Genomic DNA, 24,888 nt, shown 5'->3' with positions numbered 1-24,888 from the left:
CAAAAACAAGCTATACATGATGAACTTCCATGGCTGCCGAAATGGGGCATCAACCTAACTCATCAAAACTTCAACTTTTCTTCCATAAATCAACTCACCACAACCTTAGTTACAATTTTAATGAAACAAGAAATGAAAACAACCACTTACCTCTTTTGAAGCTTCTTAAAAACTCACCAAAACTTATCTTTCTTGCTCCCTAATTGCTGCCCAAGGTGTGTAGACAACTTTTAATGAAGGCACTTGAGGAAGTTATGGCTTATTCATGGTGGAGATGGAGCTTTGGCTTGGGATGGCAATGGAGTTTTCAAGGGATTCACTTCGGCCAAAATGAAGGTGATGAGGAAGAAGAATGAGAAATGGTTATACACCTGTCCACTTTAGTTTTTAGGTGTCCCAAATGCAGTTTTAGTGGAGCACTAATTGAATTATAATAGTTATTTATTCAAAGTTTCCAAATTTTGCAAGTTTGCCTCATTACTTCCACTATTTACATTATGTACTATAGTTTTATTTTTCATGATATTTTTAAAGTGTAATACCACTTATTTTTAATGGACATTAAGGTCAAAAGTCAACTCGGGCTGTCAATTGATCACAATGCCCCTATTTGGGTTGTATTCCCAATTTTTCGGTAACACCGAGTTTTGTCGGTTTCTCGATTTCTCTTTTTTCTTTTCACTAATTAATTAATTTTCCTTAGACATTTCTAATGTGAATTATAAGTCAATAAGTCTTTAATTATGTTTCAAAACTAAATTCCAAGGGTTCCCTGCAGTCCAGAACTAGTCAACAGTCCATGCCGCAACTTCCCAGTGCGGTCACCCATTGCTATGATTTTTGGCTCGTTTGACTTAGTTACATTTCATTGCTATTATTTTCCCTTTGTTTTTCTTGTATTTCCCTCTATTGTATTTCATTATTTTATGTCTCCTCACTAACATTTAAGTGTAGTTCTAGGTATTCTAGCTGTCCAGACAGATACTGGTCACCGAAACAGTAGAACGCACTACCGAACATAGGGGTGTTACACTTGAGCAATAGGGAGCAAGAAAACCATGAGTAGTGAAATGAATGATAAAATCTAGGTCAATGGGTTTACTCGGGTGAACAAATCTCTTAGAGAAGGGAGCATATTTCTCAGTTTCTAGTGACTATTTCAAACTCAAAGGCTGGAGGTATTTGGGTAGGTAGACCTCTACTAGACTCTCCCCTAGGTCATTTATCACACCCCCTCTTTTAACCTATAGAGGCAAAAAGAGAGTGTAGAGATAGAAGCACTACACACAACAAATGTAGGAGCTTTTCTAAGTCAAAACATCACAACACATAGCTAAACACCAAAAAGATATCCAACCCAAGTAACAAGAGGCATAAAAATATGGCAAGGTAAAGTGAGGAAAAAATGCATCTCAATTGTGAGCAATATAACCACCAACATGTATAAAAGAGGCAAACAAATAATTTTCAGTAGAAAAACAAAGTCCAAGAGTTTTCCATAGCATTCAGCTTTCTAAAACACAGCTTAAATGTGTGCAAAGTTACTACAATGGGTTGATGCTAAGTCATAGTAGTTACCCATAGAACAATCTAAGGATTTGCATTTTTTTTAAAATTACTACACTAATCATGCTTCGTTCAAGGTGAAAAAGAGCAATTAAAGTTCATAGAAGCGCAACTCCAAAAATTAATGATGGGAATACTAAAGAAAGTTTTAGAAAAACAGTAGTTAAAAAAAAATTACAAAGGCTACCAGCATCAATATCATGCTATAAATCAATGAGAGAGGATAGTAGCATTTAAAACACTATTTCAGCTACAAGAGTATCAACATTAATTAAATAGTATTGTTACTTCAATATTTAGGCAAGAAAAACATTAACTGGATCAACTAGTGTATTTGGAATCATTAAGAAATTCCAAAAAGGCAACAATATGAACTTAGCAGCTTCATGTGAATAGGATCATAGAGCATAATCAAACAAAATATATTCTAAGCAAGTTGAAAAAAACAATAGCAGGCTCACAGGGTTTTCATAAAGCTAGAAAGTTAAACAAGGATACACAACATGTATCACATTTCTTATGTATGTATCACAATTTCAAACAAGCATAGCAAGGAATAAAGATATATATATATATATATATATATATATATATATATATATATATATATATATATATATATATATAAACAAATTTTAACACCACGCCTAAGAATTATAGACATACCAGTAACAAAACCAAAATGAATAACATTTGAGAGACCAATATTCATTTTGAGATGCAAACTTTTATAGATTAAATAAAACTGGGTAAAGCAAATAGGCTCTCAAAAACCAAAAACAATCATAAAGTAAGCCACATTAACAATGAGAATCATTTTTAATCAGCAAATACAAATAGTAAAATAGCAGCATTATAGCAAACTAAGCAATTCCAAATAGCATCATACCAATATCAAAATGGATTTTACTAAAAGACATATCATAACTACCAGCGGTATAGAACAAAGTCAATTTGGTGAAGTCAAAAGCATAGAAAAAGACAAGCGTAAAAATTGAAAATTTTTTTTTTATCAATATGAACAACAAATCGCAAAAGATTATACACACACACACACACACACACACACACACACCTTTTTCACCCCTTAATTCTTTTTGCTTCAAAATTTTTAGTACTTTGGGTTCTGGCCTAGGATTATGGATTTAAAATTGATCAACTACTTCAAGGCCCTATTATAATCCGAAGATTCAAGGTCAAATGGTGGTCTAAATTTTAAAAGAATCAGAAAGCTTCCTTAGTAGTTGTGGAAGAATGGTTTCTCAAACACTCTAAGGATTATCAAAAGCAAATTATGTCTAGCTCAACTTTCATTGCGTAGAAACCACATGCATGTTCTCTTTTTGTGCAAGCCAAAATAGAAAAAGAGTACTTCATAATTATGAAACAACTTTTATCAAGCAGGACAAATACCTCTGTAACTTCTAGCAAAGCCAACACATTTCAAAATTAGTCAGTCTTGGTAATGACAACGAAGATGACTGTTTTGGAATTTTCACTGCACTAAAACATCAATAACATCAGCCACAACTCTTGAACTTTAAAGCCCTTCAAGCATGCTCCGAAAGTAGCAATAATTTCAACTTGTCAGGAATAAAACTAAAGCTTCACATGCCTATAGTAAAAAGTCCTTCACCTACTTTAGCCCTTACATGACTACAATAAAAATCTTTTCACTTGCCAGGAGCTTCACATGTATCACAGTAAAATCCAATAATTGTAAAGACTTCTCCTTTGCCTATAGAAGGAGAATTCTGCTCTTCCTTGGGCATCAAATACTTTTACCATAGGAACCCTCTTCCCAAATTCCTTATCCCTTAAATTCCTTAGCTCATACCTTTTATCTTTGTACTTTGTTTTGCTTAACTTTTTAATTTATAATTCTGTCTCCTATATGTAAGTATCAATTTTAAAGTTTCAATCAAAGTATATTTTGATATAAGGCTTTGATCTTTGAATATAATTACTTTATATTTATGGCTAGTTCTTTCGCCCATTTTAATTTTTGCTTATTAATTATTGTTGTGGCCGGTTCTACTGCCTAATATTTATGCTTTAATTACTCTATTATGCTCTGATTATTTTATTTATGCTTTGATTATTTTATGTTTTTATCCCTTTGATCTTTAATTATCTTTTGATATTTCTTTGACTTCAATAAATTAATCCTTTATCTGTTTGTTATCCCTTCGATCCGGGCTTCTATTAGTACCAGAGCCTTAGGGATAGAAGGATTACTACTCTTTATCTCTTTGATTTGATCTATTTTGATCTCTGCATTCTTGAGCCCTTTGAGGACTTAAGTTGCTGGTTGTAAGACCTAGTGGTGGAGGTTGTAAATCCAAATCAATTTGTCCTATTATAGGGAATGTATTGATTAAAAGAATTTAAATCATGGATATATTTTGTAGGAATCAATCTGTTTCTAGCTCTTCTACCTTTAAAATAAGGGAGAAGATAATAAATAATGAAAAATTAATTATTGAAGATTTTGAAAAGTCAATAGATAATTTGGAACTTCCTAAAGTCCAGAAAGAACTTCGCCTAAGTAGTTTGCGCTTAGCCGGTCCCAAGCCCGGATAAAGGAGGAGGGTTGCGGTAGGTGACAACCAGCGTAAAAATTTCGTCACACCCTATAATATGGATTCAAATGATACAAACGTTGGGGCGTCCTCTACTAACGACGCGCTACATCGGAGCCTGGGTGTAGTGTTAAGTGAGCAAGGGTGTAGGGCGTTCACCGAAAGCGACGCGCCATGCCGGCGCCCGGGTGTGGTGTTAAGTGAGCAAGGGTTCCCACTTCATGGACAGGTGTGGGTAAAGAAGTTAGTCCATAGGACAGTTAGTAGAACAAATAGTGGAACAGAACACAAGATGGACATAGAAAACAATAGAAGATATCATAGAAGGAGACCAATTAGGAAGGAGCAGGATAGGAGGAGGATCAGGGTTGGTACATGGAATGTTGGATCACTTACAGGAAAATTAATGGAGCTTATGGATACCTTGGAAAGGAGAAGGGTGAATATTGCTTGTATTCAGGAGACTAAATGGGTAGGAGAGAAAAGTAAGGAAGTGGGTAATTCAGGGTACAAACTGTGGTTTACCGGAAAGGAGAGAAACAAAAATGGAGTGGGTATAATCATAGACAGAACATTGAAAGACGCAGTAGTAGCTGTGAAAAGAGTAGGAGATAGAATTATACTAGTAAAGCTAGTACTAGAAGGAGAAACAATAAATATAGTTAGTGCTTATGCCCCACAAATAGGACTAGACAGTGAGAGTAAACAAAAGTTTTGGGAAGATATGGATGATTTAATACAAAGCATACCGAATGAAGAGAATGTTTTCATTGGTGGAGATTTGAATGGACATGTAGGAAGTGATAGACAAGGTTATGAGAATGTTCATGGAGGTTTTGGTTTTGGCAGTCGAAATGAGGAGGGAAAAAGCATCCTGGATTTTGCTATGGCATATGACCTAATACTAGCAAATACCTATATAAAAAGAGAGTCACATTTAGTGACTTTCAAAAGTGGGCAACATAGAAGCCAAATCGACTTCCTCTTAACCAGGAAGACAAATAGAGCTCTATGCAAGGATTGCAAGGTCATTCCAGGAGAGGCTTTAACAAGTCAACATAGGTTGGTGGTCTTGGATGTCAAGTTTAGGAACAATTCAAGTAAGGTCAGAAGAAATAGTGTAGCTCGAACAAAGTGGTGGGAGTTCAAAGGAGTAAAGCAAGTGAAGTTCAAAAATGAGCTTCTCGAGTCCGAAGTATGGAAGCTAGATATGGAGGCCAATGATATGTGGATACAGATGGCATCAAAGATTAGAGAAGTAGCTAGAAAAGTACTTGGAGAGTCTAAAGGACATGGACCACCCTCAAAAGAGAGATGGTGGTGGAATGAGGAAGTACAAAAGGCAGTGAAGAGAAAAAGGGAATGGTATAAGAAATTACCTAAATGTGATAATAATGAGGCATATGAACAGTACAAGATAGCAAAGAAAGAGGCAAAAAAGGCAGTTAGTCAAGCAAGAGCACGGGCCTTTGAAAAGTTATATGAGAAACTTGGAACTAAAGAAGGGGAAAAAGATATTTATAGATTAGCAAGGAGTAGAGAAAGGAAATGTCAAGATCTCAATCAAGTTAGGTGCATTAAGGATAAAGAAGGAAAAGTGTTGGTGAAAGATGAGGACATTAAAGAAAGATGGAGAAATTATTTTAATGATCTCTTTAATAATAGTCAAAATGGTAATAGCGTGAATATAGATTATAGAACAATAGAAAAGAATGTAAATTATACTAGAAGGATTCGATCTTTAGAAGTAAAGGAAGCACTTAAGAGAATGAAAGTGGGTAAAGCTGTGGACAGATGAACTACCAATTGCAGTGTGGAATTATTTGGGAGATATGGGAGTGGCATGGTTAACTAAATTATTTAATAAGATTCTAAACTTAAAGAAAATGCCTGATGAATGGAGGAAGAGTATTTTAGTACCTATTTTTAAAAATAAGGAGACATACTGAGTTGCTCAAACTATAGGGAATTAAACTCATGAGCCATACTATGAAGTTGTGGGAGAGTTGTGGAGCATAGACTACGTCATGATACTTCTATCTCTCTCAATCAATTTGGTCTCATGCCCATTGTTCAACTATGGAAGCGATCTTTCTCATTAGAAGCTTGATGGAGAAATATAGAGATGTGAAGAAAGATCTACACATGGTTTTTATTGATTTGGAGAAGGCTTATGATAGTGTTCCAAGAGAGGTCTTATGGAATGTGTTAGAACAAAAGAGGGTATCTATTAGGTACATACAAGTATTGAAAGATATGTATGAAGGAGCAACTACTATTGTGCGCACAATGGGAGGGGACACAAGATATTTTTCGATCTCAATTGGATTACACCAAGGATCAGCCATAAGCCCTTACCTTTTTATATTAGTTTTAGATGAACTGACAAAACATATACAAGAGAGTATTCCTTGGTGCATGATGTTTGCGGATGATATTGTTCTGATAGATGAGACACGAGAAGGAGTCAATAGAAAGCTAGAACTTTGGAGAAGTACTCTAGAGTCAAAGGGTTTTAAGTTAAGTAAAACGAAGACAGAATACATGTATTGCAAGTTCAGTGAAGGCCAAACTGGTGATAGCGAAGGAGTTAGTTTGAATGGTACTGTTCCAAAGTAATCACTTTAAATATCTAGGTTCAGTCCTTCAAGTAGATGGGGGATGTGAGGAGGATGTTAGTCATAGGATTAAAGCCAGATGGTTGAAGTGGAGACATGCAACGGGAGTTTTATGTGATCGTAAGATTCCCAATAAATTGAAAGGAAAATTTTACCTTACAGCCATACGACCGGCTATGTTATATGGTAGTGAGTGTTGGGCACTGAAAGAGTCGTATGCATCTAAGATAAGAGTTGCAGAGATGAGAATGTTAAGGTGGATGAGTGGCCATACTAGACTAGATAAAGTCCGTAATGAGAGTATTAGAGAAAAGGTAGGAGTGGTGCCAATTGAAGATAAGTTGAGAGAAGGGAGATTGAGGTGGTTTGGTCATGTGAAGCGTAGACATATGGAGGCTCCAGTTAGACAAGTAGAGCACATTAGGTTAGAGGATAGAAAGAAAAAAAGGGGTAGACCTAAATTGACTTGGAGGAGAGTAGTACAACATGACTTAGAAGCATTACACATTTTTGAGGATTTAACCCAAAATCGTTCAGAGTGGAAAAAGCGAATCCATATAGCCGATCCCAAATTTTTGGGATAAAGGCTTAGTTGAGTTGAGTTGAGTTGAGTTGAGTAAAGTCCAGAAAGATTAGATCTATAAACAAAGTAAGTTTAACTTCTTTAATAAGACAAACTATAGTATCAAAACTGAAGAAAGGGCATCAACATTACAAAGCCTTTTGAAACAATAAAGCTTTTAACTAAATGCTCTTTAAACAAGCATAAAACGAAAGCATACAATTATGTTCACATAGGATTAGTTCAAGTAGGGATAAAGCCTTTAACTAAAGAAGGATTGAACACTTCATTTTTAACTATTTTAAGAGATGCACGATTTTATGATTTCTAAGATTCTTTACTTAGTTCGGTTGAGTCTAGCTTATGCACTGGTCTAATTTCTTTTGAGTGCTATCCCAATTTAACTATATCTTTGAATGATAAAAATTTTCTTGATAGTCTTATTTTACAGATAAAAACTCATAACTATAAAATTCTTTTTAGATCTATTTCCATTGCTTTAATTTTTAAAGTTTATTAGAAAGCCATGATGACTACTTTTGCTTCTAAAGCTCTTATTCACAGTTAGAAAGGAGAAACCCTCCTTCTCCAAACCAACCTTACTAAAGCTAATACTGTTATTCCTATGTCTATTAAGTGGAATGAAGTATCTCTTCCAGAAGAACGGATCTTAGAAGGAGCCTGAAAACCCAATGTCGTCTCCAAGCCCAAACACACAACTTAAACAAATTGCCCAATACCCAGATGAAAAAGTAAAGTTATCTTTATTAGAAAATCCATGAGCTCAAGACCCTCTTATGATGCTGCCTCCTCTTCTGAAATCATCGAACTAGTTAGAATTTCAAACCTACCCTCCATAATAAACTTGCCTATTACCTAAACACTTGCTATTGTTGACTTCCCAACCACTCAAGAGCATTTTAATCAAATCCCAGATTTACACAGATAATCAACTTATACCAAAAACTTTATTACAAAGCGCTGACTATACTACTACAATACCAAAAAATGTTTATTCCACTATTGAAGAATAGCCAATACCTACATCTCTAACTTTTTCCTCTGTGACTGAGAATATAGATGCTAAAATAAATGTTCTTCAAAAGCAATTTCAAATCAATAAAGCATATCTTCAAAAGGATTTTTATGCTTTTCATAATTTAAACATTTCTTGAATCAGAGACATGAGATCCAAGGAAAATTTTATACATTCATTCATGAGCATCAAGCACATATTTTCTTTTTTGACTGGTTTGAAATTTATGATTCTAAAAATAATTTGGAATATCCTTTTGCAAAATCCTTGAACCCAATCTCTCAAATACCTTCCTGGCAAACCCTAAAGAATGAATGGAATTAGTTTGTTCATCCACCCCTTAGAGAACTCTAGTTTAAACATCATAAAGCCACCCTCATAGCTTCACCTTTTAAAGTCAAAAGTGAGAAAGATACGAACAAAGATTTTGAGAATATTATTCAAAAAAATAATTGGACCAATAATCATCTTCATACTATTGGAAACTAGTTAAATGATATTCAAAACCAAATCCAGCATCCAATTGTGATTGCTTCATCTGTAGAATCAAAGATGAATGCTCCAGTTTTCAAGCCTTTTGAAGTATCAAAACCTTTTCTATCTTAGTTTTAGTAGAGAAACAAAGAAGAATTCCTTTAAGCAATTTAGGATCGCCTAAATTAACTTAGTCCTTTAACTTCAACCAAATCCAATATTGTTATTCCAGATACCTCTGAAGCCTCTGTCAATATTATGAAACAATCTTCTGATGAAGAAAATGCTTTCTAAGAAGGTTTTCCCCTAAAGATCAATAATGTCCACTGGCAGAACTCTCAACAACTCTATTATCCAAGAGCTACTGCCCCGGATATCAACATTGAATACAAACCAAGTGCCCTTTCTCAAAACTGTTATAATGCTTCCTCCGTCTATAGATGGAACATAAATGGAATGTATGAGTGCAACATCCTTAACATCTTCTAGCAAATGACTGTGGCCGCGAATGCATATCGAACCAAACAAGCAGCTCTGACCAAGCCATTGTTATCTCACTCCTCAGTAAAAGCTAAAGATTTTAAAGTCAGTAGAACTTGATGAAGATCAAGAACCGATCCTTGATGAAAATGATAGACTAATTCAAAATGCTATTGCTACCCTCATCCTTACACTTACTCTTCATTTTGTTGGAGATTTATCACACCTTAAAGACAAAAATGTTGAGTTTCTTTCCAATCTCAGGTGTAAGAAGCTTAGTGATTGTAAATGATATAAAGATACCTTACTTACAAGGGTCATGCTTTGTGAAAACTTCAACCAGCCTTTTTGGAAAGAGAAGTTTCTTGCTAGTCTCCCTTCTCTCCTTAGAGAAAAGGTTTGGAATAAAATTAAAGAATATTACAATGAGCAAATTTCCTGTGATCAGTTAACCTATGGTGAGCTCATCAATTACACCAAAAAAGAAGGCCTAAAGATTTGTCAAGATCTTAAGCTTTAAAAGCAGTTGAAATGGGAAATGCATAAGACTAAGAAAGAGCTTGAAACTTTTTGCCAACAATTTGACATCTCTTGTCAAAAGCCATCCTCTTCAAATACCAAACCTTGCCAAGATTGCCAAACCAAAAGATACCGAAAGCACAAAAGACACTACTCTAAAGACAAACTTTCTCACTAATAAAAAAAGCCTTACACCAAAAAACACCACAAGCCTTACTCAAAGCCACAAGAACCCACTTCTAGAAAAGACGTTACTTGTTATAAATGTGCAGGAAAGGTCACATTGTAAAATATTAAAGCTTAACAGAAGACCATGAGCTCCAACTTGAAGAAGAAGCCTTGTGCAAGATTGAAGCTCTTTTACTTGAATCCTCAAACTCTGAAGATGCTATCTCAGTTTCTTCTAAGGATGGCCAAGCCCTTCAACTTGTTGAATCTCTGTACACCCTTATTTTCTAATGAGTATGTGCATTGAGGCTGTAGAAAACCCGATGACGAAAAATTACATGACTGTAAGATGTAATTGGAGGCATGGAGCTGAATTATTAATTTCATGGCATGATGTTGAAAAAAAAAAATAATATGTTTTTTAGGAAATTAATTTAATTAAATTTAAAATAAAATTTTATTTTGTTTAAATTTAATATGGATAGTTCTTAAATGGACTTGATTATGTTTAATTGGGCTCCATGGGCCTAAGAAAGCCTAGTTAGGAATTTTAAATAGGACTCATTTAATTTATTTTCTAAAAATTAAAATAAGAAAATAATTTTTTCACTATCCCTTTCCCATACAAACTCTTTCTCCCCCCTTGGTCCCACTCTCTTTCTCACTCTCTAGGAGACTAGAGTTAGAATCCAATGTGAATTGTTATTAGTATTTTCTTATTTTCTTTATTTTCTTTATTTTTTTATTACAAACGAAATTGGTAAATAGCCCTAAGGTAAGTACCAAAGAGGGCATTTGTGTGGAGCATACATGGAGCTAAACAGGAGTAAGCCAAGGATATCATTGCCATACAAGAAGAGAATGCCATTTTTTAAGGGTAGCTTGCCCCAATGGCAACTGCAATTGCTAACAAGTAAGTAATCCTAAATTCCTAAAATAATTGTTGGCATGAAAATGTTGTAATAATAGGTATTATTTTATTTGATAAATTAAAATTAACTTTGTTTTTAATTTAACTGACTTTTGCATGTAATTAATTTAAATAAATACTTAGTAAATTAAAATTAATCTTGTTTGTAAATTAAACTAATCTTGGCATGTAAAATAAATATAATTTAATACTTGGTAATTGTAAAATAAATTTTCATGTTAGAAATCTTTATTAGATTGTGATTGTTTGGCCCTTATGCGATATTAGAATAAATTATACATATACATAATTAATTTAGTTTAATTATCCTTAGGGTAACTTCGTAAAAAATTAATTAATTAGGTTAAAGAGAAACTTAGGGTTGTTTAAAATAGAATTTATTTATAAATTAATTTCTTAATAATAAATTAATTTTAGTCATCTGGTAAATATCGTTTAAATAATTAGCAACCCCATAGATAAGAATTACTTGTACATGAAAATTGTTTGTAAACAACAACCCTATTGTGAATTACTTGCGTGTGTAGGATTAGAATTGCATTTTTAGGATAAAGTTTAATAAATGAATAATAAACAAGACTTCTAGAAACATTAGTAGAGGACTGGCACTCGAATTTGTAACACCCCTATTTGTATAGCCTGGTATATTTTACTATCCCGGTGACCAGTGTCGGTCCGGACAATTAAGGGGATTAGAACCACACTTAAAACAACTAAATAAGCCTTGAACACAAATAATTAGTAATTTCCAATTAGTTAAGTATAAATAAGAAAAATAGAACATAAGAAGTTAAACGAGTCGAGAGTCACAGCGATGGGTGACCTTATCGGGAAGGATTGCGAGGTCAATCGTAACTCAAATTTCGAACCGTAACATGTGACATCACGGTCCTTAGGACCATTACGAACACGGTGGAAAAGAGAAAACCACGAAAAAGAATTGTTAAGCTGGTCAAATAATTAGGTCAGAGATACGGGAGAAATATTGAATTATTTGCAAACCAGGTTGAACCGGCGAGGGGCAATTTGGTCAATTGAACCCAAGAGCTGACTCCTGACCTAATTGTCAAATAAAATCGAAGAAAAGAAAATTTCGGGATTAAATTAGAGAACTAATGGAAAAACAAATAAAAAAATAAAATGAAAAAGGTGAAAAGAGATGACATCATGCATGACATCATGCATGATGCCATAATTATTATAATTAAAATTTATTTAATTTAAATTTGTTGCCTTACTAATTCATAAAAGAAAAGAAAAAAAAGGGGACTTCATCTTCCATTGCCGTCTCTCTCTCTCCCAAGTTCTCTCTCTTAAATTTTCCTCCATGAAAGCTTATTTTTAAGCTTTTTAAACACTAATTCCACCATAAATCCTTTAATTTTCTTGAAGAAAAATTATAAGCAAATCTTGGAAGGAAGATTAGAAGGAGAAGAATTGAAGAAAATTGAGAGAAATTGAAGATAAAATTCTGCTCACTTAAGGTTGGTATTCTTCCTTCATTCTCTCTTTGAATTTATGTTTAAGTAGCTAAGTTACACTTGTAATTAACAAATAAGTGAATAAAATCAAGCATAGTGGACCAAATGGAAATGTGGGCAGCTAGGGTTTAGGTTTGAGGATGAATAATTTTGATACAAATTATGAATTAGTTAAGTGTGAATGAGTGTATAAATTCCAAATATGCATGTAGAATTCAACAAATGAGCTAAACATGGAAGTTAGGATTTTGGACCTAGGGTTTGGGAGACAAAATTTGCAGAAATGGTGAAATGATGTGTTTGACCTAGTTTGAGGTGAGAAATGGTCATTTGTGACCAAATGAAGTGTGTTGGAAGTGTTGGAGTTGAGTTTAAATTCGGATTCAATGTGGTCAAGCTGCAGGCAGCAGGACCAAGGTCCCTTTGAGGGACCAAAACTGAAAATTTACAAGTCCAATTGGTATGAGACCAATTGAGCATGAAAATAGACACAAAATGACACAATTTTCATTTAGGAATCATGCCCAAAAAGTGACCAAAACCTAGTGAACAAATTGACCAAATCCGGAAATTCTCAGTCTGACCTGTACAAACTGACCAAATAAATAGTGTTTGTTCATTTGGCCATAACTTGAGCTAGGCAGGTCTAAATGACCTGAAATTTTACTAGTGAATAGATGAGATATAGACCTAAAACTTTCATAAAGAACACAAACCCAAATTGTGCCCTTAACCAAGTCATTTGGCCACTCAAAGTTGGTGACCTAAAACTGCTAGAACCAGAATTTGCCCAGAAATTTGGGTGAAGTCCAATCCGGCAGCCATGGTTCAAATGGCTCTAATTTGAGCTACAAAACTCTAAATGGAGTAATTCAAAAAGGAGAATTTAGTTAATACAATAGGAAACATTTTCTATGAAGAAAATTTTGCCAAATTCTAACAGTAAAATGACCAATGGAACAGTGCAACTTAGCACACCAAAACTGAAAATTTGCAAATTTGCCTAAAAGACTTAGAATTTGAGAAAACAACCAAAACCAAAAAATTTAGCGACCAAAATGTGGTATGTGGGTGAAGTTGGAATTCCCATACCTATTAAGCCTTAGAAAGTCAACAAATTGACTTGAATAGTGTAGTGAATAGTAACCCCGAAATACAAATTTTAAAGAACGTCAAGTTTAGCATATTAAAGCTAGGTATAAGTAGATTTGAATTTATTTTTAGAGTTATGATAAATGGTGATACTGAAACACTGTAAAACTGTGTGTTTCAGTGGAAAAGAATACCGAGACATCAAGTCAAGGCCAAGAGGCGACTCGCTTAAGGTTTGTGCACAACTAACTATTTTGTTACTTTTCACTTCTAAATTGATTTGAACAAGTTTATTTTATGATTTATAATTTTGTTGTGTTGAGGATTTTAATTTGTTGAATGAAATTGTATAAATTAAATGTAAATTTTCTTATGCATTTAAGGATTTATTGCATGGTTTTGAGGATTGTAAATTTTAAGTTTGATGTGTTGCCAACCTTGAGCATGAATTTATGATGATTAAATATGTTGATGATTTGTAAACACTTTGTAAATAGAAATTATTTTGAATATGATTTGAAACCACAGTTGACATGACAAAATTTGATGTGAATTCTCATTAGCTTGTCTAGTGAGATATCTCCTCCACTAGATGGGGCGAGTTTCTTCCTCTCTGGCTTGCCACTTGGGGAAGAGGTTGAATGAGTACTCATATATACTAGCTAGTCTTTGTTCCTCCCTTTTAGCTTCGGTGATTGGGAGAGTGTGAAATGTCGTGGTGTACAACACGGCATCGATTTGAATTTTGGGTCATGGGTTCAACTGTGTGAATTGTTGGCAACACCCTTTAAATTATGCATAATTTGATAAATTGTGATTGAAATAAATAATTTGTTAGTGATTCAAAATATTTTTGTATTGTTTCAGAATTTAAAAGAAATATAAATAAATAGTTATTAATTGATCAAAATATTATTCAAATGAATAATTTGCATGAATGAAAATAATGATTTTTGTATGTCATAGATTTTGAAGAATTTAGAAATTTTAATTTTTTTATTCATTATGAATTGTTAAGAATAATTTGCATTAAGTTTTAAATTATTAGTTTGTGCACCCCTGAGTTCACCACTCAGCGATAGCTTTGTATGCTGTCGCAGGTGAAAGAAAATATAGAGCAGCTGAGCGAGGTTACTGAAAGACACGGTGAGATTATCCTCGGGTATATCATAGGTATACCCTTGTACATTAGCTTTTGATGTAATTCTGTAATTATATGTATGAAATTTCCTTGGAGCAGTTGTACCAACTCTTTTGTAATATATATATTTCGATTGTAATCAAATACAAATTATTGTAATATTATCTTGAGATTTTATATACTTATAAAGTTTTGCATTATTAAATTTTAATGCTCCCATGAATGTGAAAATTAATTTGGTTACCTCAATGAGATGTTTTAATATTTGATTTAATTTACACTGTGTATTGAGTGGTTTATGCGGATTTGTGAAATGAGATTGAATAATGGAGTTGGGATTGAGAAATATATTGAGAGTGTATTTATTTTCAGGTTTTGAAGAAATGTTTTCTCGAAATACAGACGGCACTCTGCCGAAATTTTTGTAAAAATTGCGAAGATTTTAAATATCTAAAAATCTGATTTATGTTTGGACTTTAAATAAAGGTTTTTAATATCTGAAAAAAATTTACCCACCAATTTAAAAATGAACGAAAATTGTTTTAAAATCCCTTGTAGTATATTTAATGGGTTACCGGTAGGCGAAGTACGGTAATTCATTAGGTGTACTACGAGAGCATGTTACATCTTACGAGAGTAAGGTGTGACATGTTTTAGTGGTATCAGAGCAAAGGTTTTAAAGTAAATTTTGAATTGTGAATTTGAAATATTTTTCGATAAGTACAACTGCTCGAATGTTTGATACATATAGTACATTTACATCATAAATATAAACTAATGGGGAGAAATCTCATTGTGCTGGTTGTACAGGAAATAGAAAGAAAAAAATTCTGTGAATATATATGGGCAAGGGGGATAAAACGGTAGAGCAGTCCGATACAGCTGACGTACAAGGAGAGGCCCCAGTTCCACAAGGCGTTGGAGGTCCAACGGCACCAGTCCCTCCTATATAAATTACTGCACAAACGGCCCAGCAGATGGCCATGTTCTTTCAGCAAATGGCTGATAATCTGTCAGCCCAGGCCCAAGTACAAACCCAACCCCCTCAAGAGCAGCATGAAAAAGAGAAAAGTGGGAAACCCATCGGTCAAAGTTCGAGTAGTAATTTGGGAAAGAGAAAAGATTTTGAGGGACCCTGAGCTCCTAAGTATGACAAAAGCGGATCTTCAGGGCCGAAGCAATCAAGAACCATTCGTCAAAGAACCAGAAGTTCCTACCCTATCCGTATCTGTGATGTTTGTGGAAAATTTTATGGGGGTATTTGCCATAGGGTCACTGGAGCCTGCTTCAATTGTGGTGGAATTGGATATTTCGCCTGAGATTGTACTAGTGCACGTCAATTTATGCCACATACTATACCTGAGGAATCAGTCCAAGGTTCTGATTTTAGAGGCTCATTAATAGTTAGTAGGGGCAGAGGCAGAAGTAGAGACAACACTTCGGGTAATCCTCGCACAATGGACCAACCCGAGCAGAGGAATACATTAGAAAGAGGGAACACCATGCATCGAGGGGAAGAAGCAGAGACTTCAGATGTAATTGCCGGTATGTTCTTAACTTGTGAAAGGAATAATTATGTACTATTTGATTCCCGCTCTACTTATTTATATGCTAATGCAAAATTATATGTTCTACTGCTATTCCCTTGAATGGAGATAAATTTTAATATATTAGTAATTAGTCTTTTAGGATAAGAATTGCGATAATAAGCGTGAATGGAATTAATTTTGAAAAAGTTTCTAGTGAGAGACATCTCCTAGACTACGATAAATTATAAAGTTAATTAGTAAGCCTAATTAGATAAGGCAAGAGGACCAAAAGTAAGTTATAGCAATATATCTGCCCTAGATGGAAGTAAAGGTACTACTATTGATAGATGTCAGTAAGTACCATAATCAAAATAAGTTTAAGATATTAGTGGATTTGAAAGAAATAAGAAATAAGGAAGTTTGATCTATTGGGATGTATCGTAGTAACTATGTAATATTTTTGATGTTTGTGCTGTAAGCTGCAAATTGCAGTACTGACTTGAAATTTATTGTGTAGAGCTACGTACTACCCAATAGTACATAAGAATAAGAATAGTTATAAATGACTTTCGCTCTGGAACAAATATACCAGAATAGAGTTTTATTACTAGAACTGAGTTTGAAAATCCTAATTCGGGATTTAAAACTCTATAATTAGAATATCAAAAGATCATGGTTGCAAGGTAGTGAGAGTTAAAGACTCCGTTACCATAGAATGAATTACAGTACATCAAGAATTGTTATGGGACTAGAGATTTTAGCATGGTAAAAATTTAAAAATAACACCTATAGGGCTAAGTCATCCAGTCTCCGATATGGGGTTTATAGTTGTTTTGATATTGCAATGGATCTTTTGGTCAAAGTTTAGTAAGGAACAATATTCTATTTGTGTAGCAGTAAGACACAAAATATAATTTTGTTCCCCTAGAAGAGACAGGATGCTATAGATGACAATTATAACTTATAAAACAGTTAAGAAATGATATTCTACTAATAACAATAATTTGATAGGAACTAGTTGGCCAGGTATTCTTTAGGAAGAGCACAATTTTATTGTGCGGATCATAAGGATTAGATTAGAATTCAAGAAAAACTTTTGAATAGCATGGGAAACAGGAGAGTCCGGTAGACTCCCTTCTTAATATTAAAGAATTGTTTATGGTTGAAAAAAAAGGGTAATGATCGCAAACCAGCGGAAAATAAGCTATAGAATATTGATAGATAAAAGAGTTGTGGAAGTAAAAATTAGAATAGTTGGTGCGAATGTAATAAAGAAACGTTATAAATATTAGTTAAAGTGTTGACTAGAATGGTCAGAGGACCAAATCAAAGAAATATTGAAGTATAGTGGATTTATTAGGGATGATAAGAGGTGCTAAATCATGACTCGACAGTCAAGCTAAGGAAGAAGATAAGATTGAGGAATAAAATAATTAAAGTTAAGCTGTGGAAAAAAAAAACAAATAGAACAGTAAGAAATGAGAAAAACACTAGATGAGGAATTGCCAACGGGGTAAACAACCTACTTAAGATGCGTAATGATATCCCGAACTATTTTATCAAGAAGGAAATAAGTTAAACAAAAGCAAACAAGATAGTGCAAAATGACACATAGGCCTTGGTCATAAATAGAGATGGTAAGATAATGGTTATGGACCTATGGCCAAGAAAGAGATAAGCAGTTCATATATGATCAACAAGGTCATTTAAAAAAAGAGACTACAAAGGAAAATAATTGCTAAAACAACAACAAGAAAAGACTAAAATATTCTAAAATAAACTGAAGGTTGCATCAAATGATCAAGAGATTTGATAAGAAAAGAGTAAAACTAAGTTCTCACCCATAGGATCATACGAGGTCCTAAAAAGAGTGGATCCACTAACACACAGATTTGCTTACCTCTAAAATTGAAATGAATTCGAATCTAACTTATGACAGAAGCTCATAAGAAACTTGGCACACGAGGTGAGCAATCGATGAGTAAATAGTATTGGTTAAAGTGCTAAGGAACCATCATTCAGGCCAGGAAGCTACTTAGGAGCGTGAATAGGACATGAGGAGACAGCACCCACAACTGTTCAAAAACTGATACCAGGTAAAATTTCGAGGACAAAATTATTTTAAGGGGAGGGGGGGGGTGGGGAGGAGAATTGTAACACCCCTATTTGTATAGCCTGGTATATTTCACTATCCCAGGGACCAGTGTCTGTCCAGACAATTAAGGGGATTAGAACCACACTTAAAACAACTAGATAAGTCCTGAACACAAATAATTAGTAATTGCCAATTAGTTAAGTATAAATAAGAAAAACAGAACATAAAAAGTTAAACGAGTCGAGAGTCACAGCGATGGGTGACTTTCTCGGAAAGGATTGAGAGGTCAATCGTAACTCAAATTTCGAACCGTAAAATGTAACGCTGCGGTCCTTAGGAACATTAAGAACACAGTGGAAAAGAGAAAATCATGAAAAAGATTTGTTAAGCTGGTCAAATAATTAGGTCAGGGATTCGGGAGAAATATTGAATTATTTGCAAACCAGGTTGAACCGGCGAGGGGCAATTTGGTCAATTGACCTCGAGAGCTGACTCCTGATCTAACTGTCAAATAAAATCAGAGAAAAGAAAATTTCGGGATCGAAAATTAAATTAGAGAACTAATGGAAAAATAAATAAAAAAAAAGAAAATGAAAAAGGTGAAAAGAGATGAGATCATGCATGACATCATGCAAGATGCTATAATTATTATAATTAAAATTTATTTAATTTAAATTTGTGGTCTTACTAATCATGCATGATCTCATAATTATTATAATTAAAATTTATTTAATTTAAATTTGTGGTCTTACTAACTCATAAAAGAAAAGAAAAAAAAAAGGGGATTTCATCTTCCATTGCCGTCTCTCTCTCTCCCAAGTTCTCTCTCTCAAATTTTCCTCCATGAAAGCTTATTTTTAAGCTTTCTAAACACTAATTCCACCATAAATCCTTTAATTTTCTTGAAGAAAAATTATAAGCAAATCTTGGAAGGAAGATTAGAAGGAGAAGAATTGAAGAAAATTGAGAGAAATTGAAGATAAAATTCTGCTCACTTAAGGTTAGTATTCTTCCTTCATTCTCTCTTTGAATTTATGTTTAAGTAGCTAAGTTACACTTGTAATTAACAAATAAGTGAATAAAATCAAGCATGGTGGACCAAATAGAAATGTGGGCAGCTAGGGTTTAGGTTTGAGGATGAATAATTTTGATACAAATTATGAATTAGTTAAGTGTGAATGAGTGTATAAATTCCAAATATGCATGTAGAATTCAACAAATGAGCTAAACATGGAAGTTAGGGTTTTGGACCTAGGGTTTGGGAGAAAAAATTTGAAGAAATGGTGAAATGATGTGTTTGACCTAGTTTGAGGTGAGAAATGGTCATTTATGACCAAATGAAGTGTGTTCGAAGTGTTGGAGTGGAGTTTAAATTCGGATTCAATGTGGTCATGCTACGGGCAGCAGGACCAAGGTCCCTTTGAGGGACCAAAACTGAAAATTTACAAGTCCAATTGGTATGAGACCAATTGGGAATGAAAATAGACACAAAATGGCACAATTTTTATTTAGGAATCATGCCCAAAAAGTGACCAAAACCTAGTGAACAAATTGACCAAATCCGGAAATTCTCAGTCTGACCTGTACAAACTCACCAAATGAACAGTGTTTGTTCATTTGGCCATAACTTGAGCTAGGCAGGTCTAAATGACCTGAAATTTTACCAGTGAACAGATGAGATATAGAAATAAAACTTTCATGAAGAACACAAACCCTAGTTGTGCCATTAACTAAGTCATTTGGCCACCCAAAATTGGTGACCTAAAACTGCCAGAACCAGAATTTGCCCAGAAATCTGGGTTAAGTCCAATCCGGCAGCCATGGTTCAAATGGCTATAACTTGAGCTACAAAACTCCAAATGGAGTGATTCAAAAAGGAGAATTTAGTTAGGACAATAGGGAACATTTTCTATGAAGAAAGTTTTGCCAAATTCTAATAGTAAAATGACCAATGGAACAGTGCAACTTAGGATACCAAATTGAAAATTTGCAAATTTGCCTAAAAGACTTAGAATTTGAGAAAACAACCAAAACCAAAAAATTTAGTGACCAAAATGTGGTATGTGGGTGAAGTTGGAATTCCCATACCTATTAAGCCTTAGAAAGTCAACAAATTGACTTGAATAGTGTAGTGAATAGTAACCCTGAAATACAAATTTTAAAGAACGTCAAGTTTAGTATATTAAAGCTAGGTATAAGTAGATTTGAATTTATTTTTGAAGTTATGATAAATGGTGATACTGAAACACTGTGAAACTGTGTGTTTCAGTGGAAAAGAATACCGGGAAAGAACCCGAGACATCGAGTCAAGGCCAAGAGGCGACTCGCTTAAGGTTTGTGCACAACTAACTATTTTGTTACTTTTCACTTCTAAATTGATTTGAACAAGTTTATTTTATGATTTATAATTTTGTTGTGTTGAGGATTTTAATTTGTTGAATGAAATTGTATAAATTAAATGTAAATTTTCTTATGCATTTAAGGATTTATTGCATGGTTTTGAGGATTGTAAATTTTAAGTTTGATGTATTGCCAACCTTGAGCATGAATTTATGATGATTAAATATGTTGATGATTTGTAAACACTTTGTAAATAGAAATTATTTTGAATATGATTTGAAACCACAGTTGACATGACAAAATTTGATGTGAATTCTCATTAGCTTGTCTAGTGAGATATCTCCTCCACTAGATGGGGCGAGTTTCTTCCTCTCTGGCTTGCCACTTGGGGAAGAGTTTGAGTGAGTACTCATATATACTAGCTAGTCTTTGTTCCTCCCTTTTAGCTTTGGTTATTGGGAGAGTGTGAAATGTCGTGGTGTACAACACGGCATCTATTTGAATTTTGGGTCATGGGTTCAACTATGAGAATTGTTGGCAACGCCCTTTAAATTATGCATAATTTGATAAATTGTGATTGAAATAAATAATTTGTTAGTGATTCAAAATATTTTTGTATTAATTCAGAATTTAAAAGAAATGTAAATAAATAGTTATTAATTGATCAAAATGTTATTCAAATGAATAATTTGCATGAATGAAAATAATGATTTTTGTATGTCATGGATTTTGAAGAATTTAGAAATTTTAAATTTTTATCCATTATGAATTGTTAAGAATAATTTGTATTAAGTTTTAAATTATTAGTTTGTTCACCCCTGAGTTCACCACTCAGCGATAGCTTTGTATGCTGTCGGAGGTGAAAGAAAATATAGAGCAGCTGAGCTAGGTTACTGAAAGACACGGTGAGATTATCCTCGGGTATATCATAGGTATACCCTTGTATATTAGCTTTTGATGTAATTCTGTAATTATATGTATGAAATTTCCTTTGAGCAGTTGTACCAACTCTTTTGTAATATATATATTTCGATTGTAATTAAATACAAATTATTGTAATATTATCTTGAGATTTTATATACTTATAAAGTTTTGCATTATTAAATTTTAATGCTCCCATGAATGTGAAAATTAATTTGGTTACCTCAATGAGATGTTTTAATATTTGATTTAATTTACACTGTGTATTGAGTGGTTTATGCGGATTTGTGAAATGAGATTGAATAATGGAGTTGGGATTGAGAAATATATTGGGAGTGTATTTATTTTCAGGTTTTGAAGAAATGTTTTCTCGAAATACAGATGGCACTCTGCCGAAATTTTTGTAAAAATTGCAGAGATTTTAAATATCTAAAAATCTGATTTATGTTTGGACTTTAAATAAAGGTTTTTAATATCTGAAAAAAATTTACCCACCAATTTAAAAATGAACGAAAATTGTTTTAAAATCCCTTGTAGTGTATTTAATGGGTTACCGGTAGGCGAAGTACAGTAATTCATTAGGTGTACTACGGGAGCATGTTACATCTTACGAGGAGTAGGGTGTGACAGAATTAATGAGGTTAGACTAGGAGTAAGGGGTGCCTAACACTTTCCTCTTACGTACCCACTATTCCGAACCTTGACATTCGGCTATGGTAATGACGGTTGTGGAAACTCTGTAAGGAGTAAGTTGCCATCTATGACCTTCGGAAGAAATACTGAATATGTCCCGGTTATTACCCGGGTGGCAACTCCTGTCTATCTATGCCTTTATGGCATAAATGTTTAGTACTGTGATAGTTTTATGGGAAGACAGTACTTACCAGTGGTTTGATTCTATTAGGATTATATGAAGTTCATGTCTAGGAAATGATGTCTAAGGATGTGATACTTAAGTGAGACCATTGTGACTCCACCAACTTTCTTGGGCATTTCCTGGTGCATTTTATATAATTCTAGTGGATGATAGTTCGCCTCATGCCCCCCAATCTTACAGTTTGGTGACTCCACTGTGGACTAAATGGATAGTTACTCCAACACGTTTTTATTAGTTTAATATTATTTATCTGTTAAACTTTTTACATTGCACTACATTATCACATGGATCACCCTATTCTTTTTAGCCCCGCTAGTAGTAGCCAAGGAGACCATAGTTCCACTCTAGCTATGACAAATTGGTGAATGCTAGCACCCCATGCCCATACCTTCGAGTATATAAAAGAGCCATAGCTTCAGCCGTTGTGCTTATTGGACAAGCTCTCGCATGGGTGACCCTTTTCCTATCCGATGAAGCCCGTGAGCCATAGATTTCAGCCCTAGGTACCCCATAGGTTTTTGTTGTGCTAGATTTATAACCTTACTATTCAAACCATAAGTTCTAGTGGTAGTTGAGATGAATCTAGGCCTATGCATAAACCCAATGTGTGTATAGGTCCAAGTTCATTTCAAAAACCGTGTTAAGCAAGAGGGTGCTTACTTATGGTTAAACTTTAAGGATATAATTTCTTTGTTTGTGAGGGAAGGATCATCCTGGACCACCCCCTGTTGGTATGTCCAGTGTACCATAATCTAGAATAGAATTTTTTTCCTACCCTAAACATGAGAGTTGGAGGTATAAGGGAGCGAAGATTCAGTTCTGGAGATGTTCTTTTTAGTTTTGATTCAGTCTTTAATCCGATTTTAGTTTAGTTTATATGGTTTAGTCTTAGTTTAGTTTAAGTTCTATTGGTATGGTTCGATTTTGGTTTTGTAAAGGTAAAGGTAAAAAAAAAAAAGTCCATTCATGCACATAGCATGTTTAGGTTAATCCTCAAATTCAATTTTCTTGAGCAAACGTAGCCTCGAAATACACCAAAGAGACTTCTAATTAGGTCACTTGGGTTAGGAAAGGGAAGAGATTAGTAAGGATTTCACATGCACTACTTAAGATAGAAGAAACTATGGCCATGCTTGATGAAACCTTAAATGCCAAGATGTTTGAGCTGGAAGAGAAAATTGTGGCTAACCTTGGAAAGAGGCCTTGAGGTTGGCCAATTAAGTGGCATTAAAGTTATTGAGGTTCAAATTGTGTCTCACACCCCAAGGAGATTTACCCAATTCAACCAACCCTTATCTAAAGTTTTTAAGCATCTCAAAACTCAAGACCTCCTGTAGCTCTTAGCACCCAGACCACTACCAAATCCATTCCCACCTAGCTATGATATCAACTAATATTGTTAGTTCCACTAAACCCATAATCATGACACAGACTGATGCTTCCAACTTAAGCCTGATATCTAAGACCCAATTGATATTGGAAAGATAACCAACCTAGAAAATTGACCAAAAACCTACACCAGCCCTATACCTAACCAAAATTTCCACCTCCATTAGGTCTTTACATGATCTCCACCACCTTAAATAGCCCTGATAGAATTATTGACTTTATCCAGCCCATCCAAAAGCCCAATGAACCTTAGTTTATAATGGTTATTGATATTTGTGATAATTCTAGCTATGATGAGAGTTCTTTGGATGTCTGAACCGATTTTGATGAGGAGGCAATTGCATTGCAAGTAGATGGTTTAGCTCCACCAATGTCTGGTTTTCAAGTTGCTAGGATCTATGAAAACTTGATGGATCCAAAAGTGGCTACTGTGAAGAAAAGGATGAAGTTTTTTTCTAGCATGGGGATAGAGAAAAGTATAGATGGTCCGTGACTTTTCTTGAGGTGAAGGGGCAGATCACGAGTTATGGTTTGGGCTATGAGCCAACTGAAGAGAAAGAAGAGCCAATGCCTCCTAATTCCTTGAAAGAGGGGGCAATTACCTGGACATATGATTAAGGGTTACCATATGTGAAAGAGCTAAAGCAGAAAATTAGCACCATTGATATAAGGACTGCATGGAAAGCCAAGCACCTAAAGCTATACCCCTAAGTTTGAGTCTGTCTTTTATAATGCTCACAGAAGTGATACTAATGTTTCCAATTCTAATGTACTTGATAAAGATTTTGAGATAAAGATCAATAACATGACCAACCCTTTTGCTTACTTTTTGATGTTTATTCTAATAGGCATATGCATGGCATTCATAATCATTTAAAATTTGTTTCTGTTAATGCATTAAAATCGATCTCTATTAATTTGGGTATACCAGATAATCCTAAAGACATTAAGCTAGCTGAAGATTTAACCCAAGAAGAAAGAGAAAAATTAATAGCCTTATTAACAAAGTACCAAGAAGCATTTGCCTAGTCTTATAAAGATATGCAGGGAATTGATTGAGACATAGTACAATACAAGATCTCTATAG

The sequence above is a fragment of the Hevea brasiliensis genome, chromosome 5 (genome assembly GCF_030052815.1).
Source record: "Hevea brasiliensis isolate MT/VB/25A 57/8 chromosome 5, ASM3005281v1, whole genome shotgun sequence".
Classification (NCBI taxonomy): Eukaryota; Viridiplantae; Streptophyta; class Magnoliopsida; order Malpighiales; family Euphorbiaceae; genus Hevea; species Hevea brasiliensis.
Note: the sequence above shows the minus strand (reverse complement) of the source record.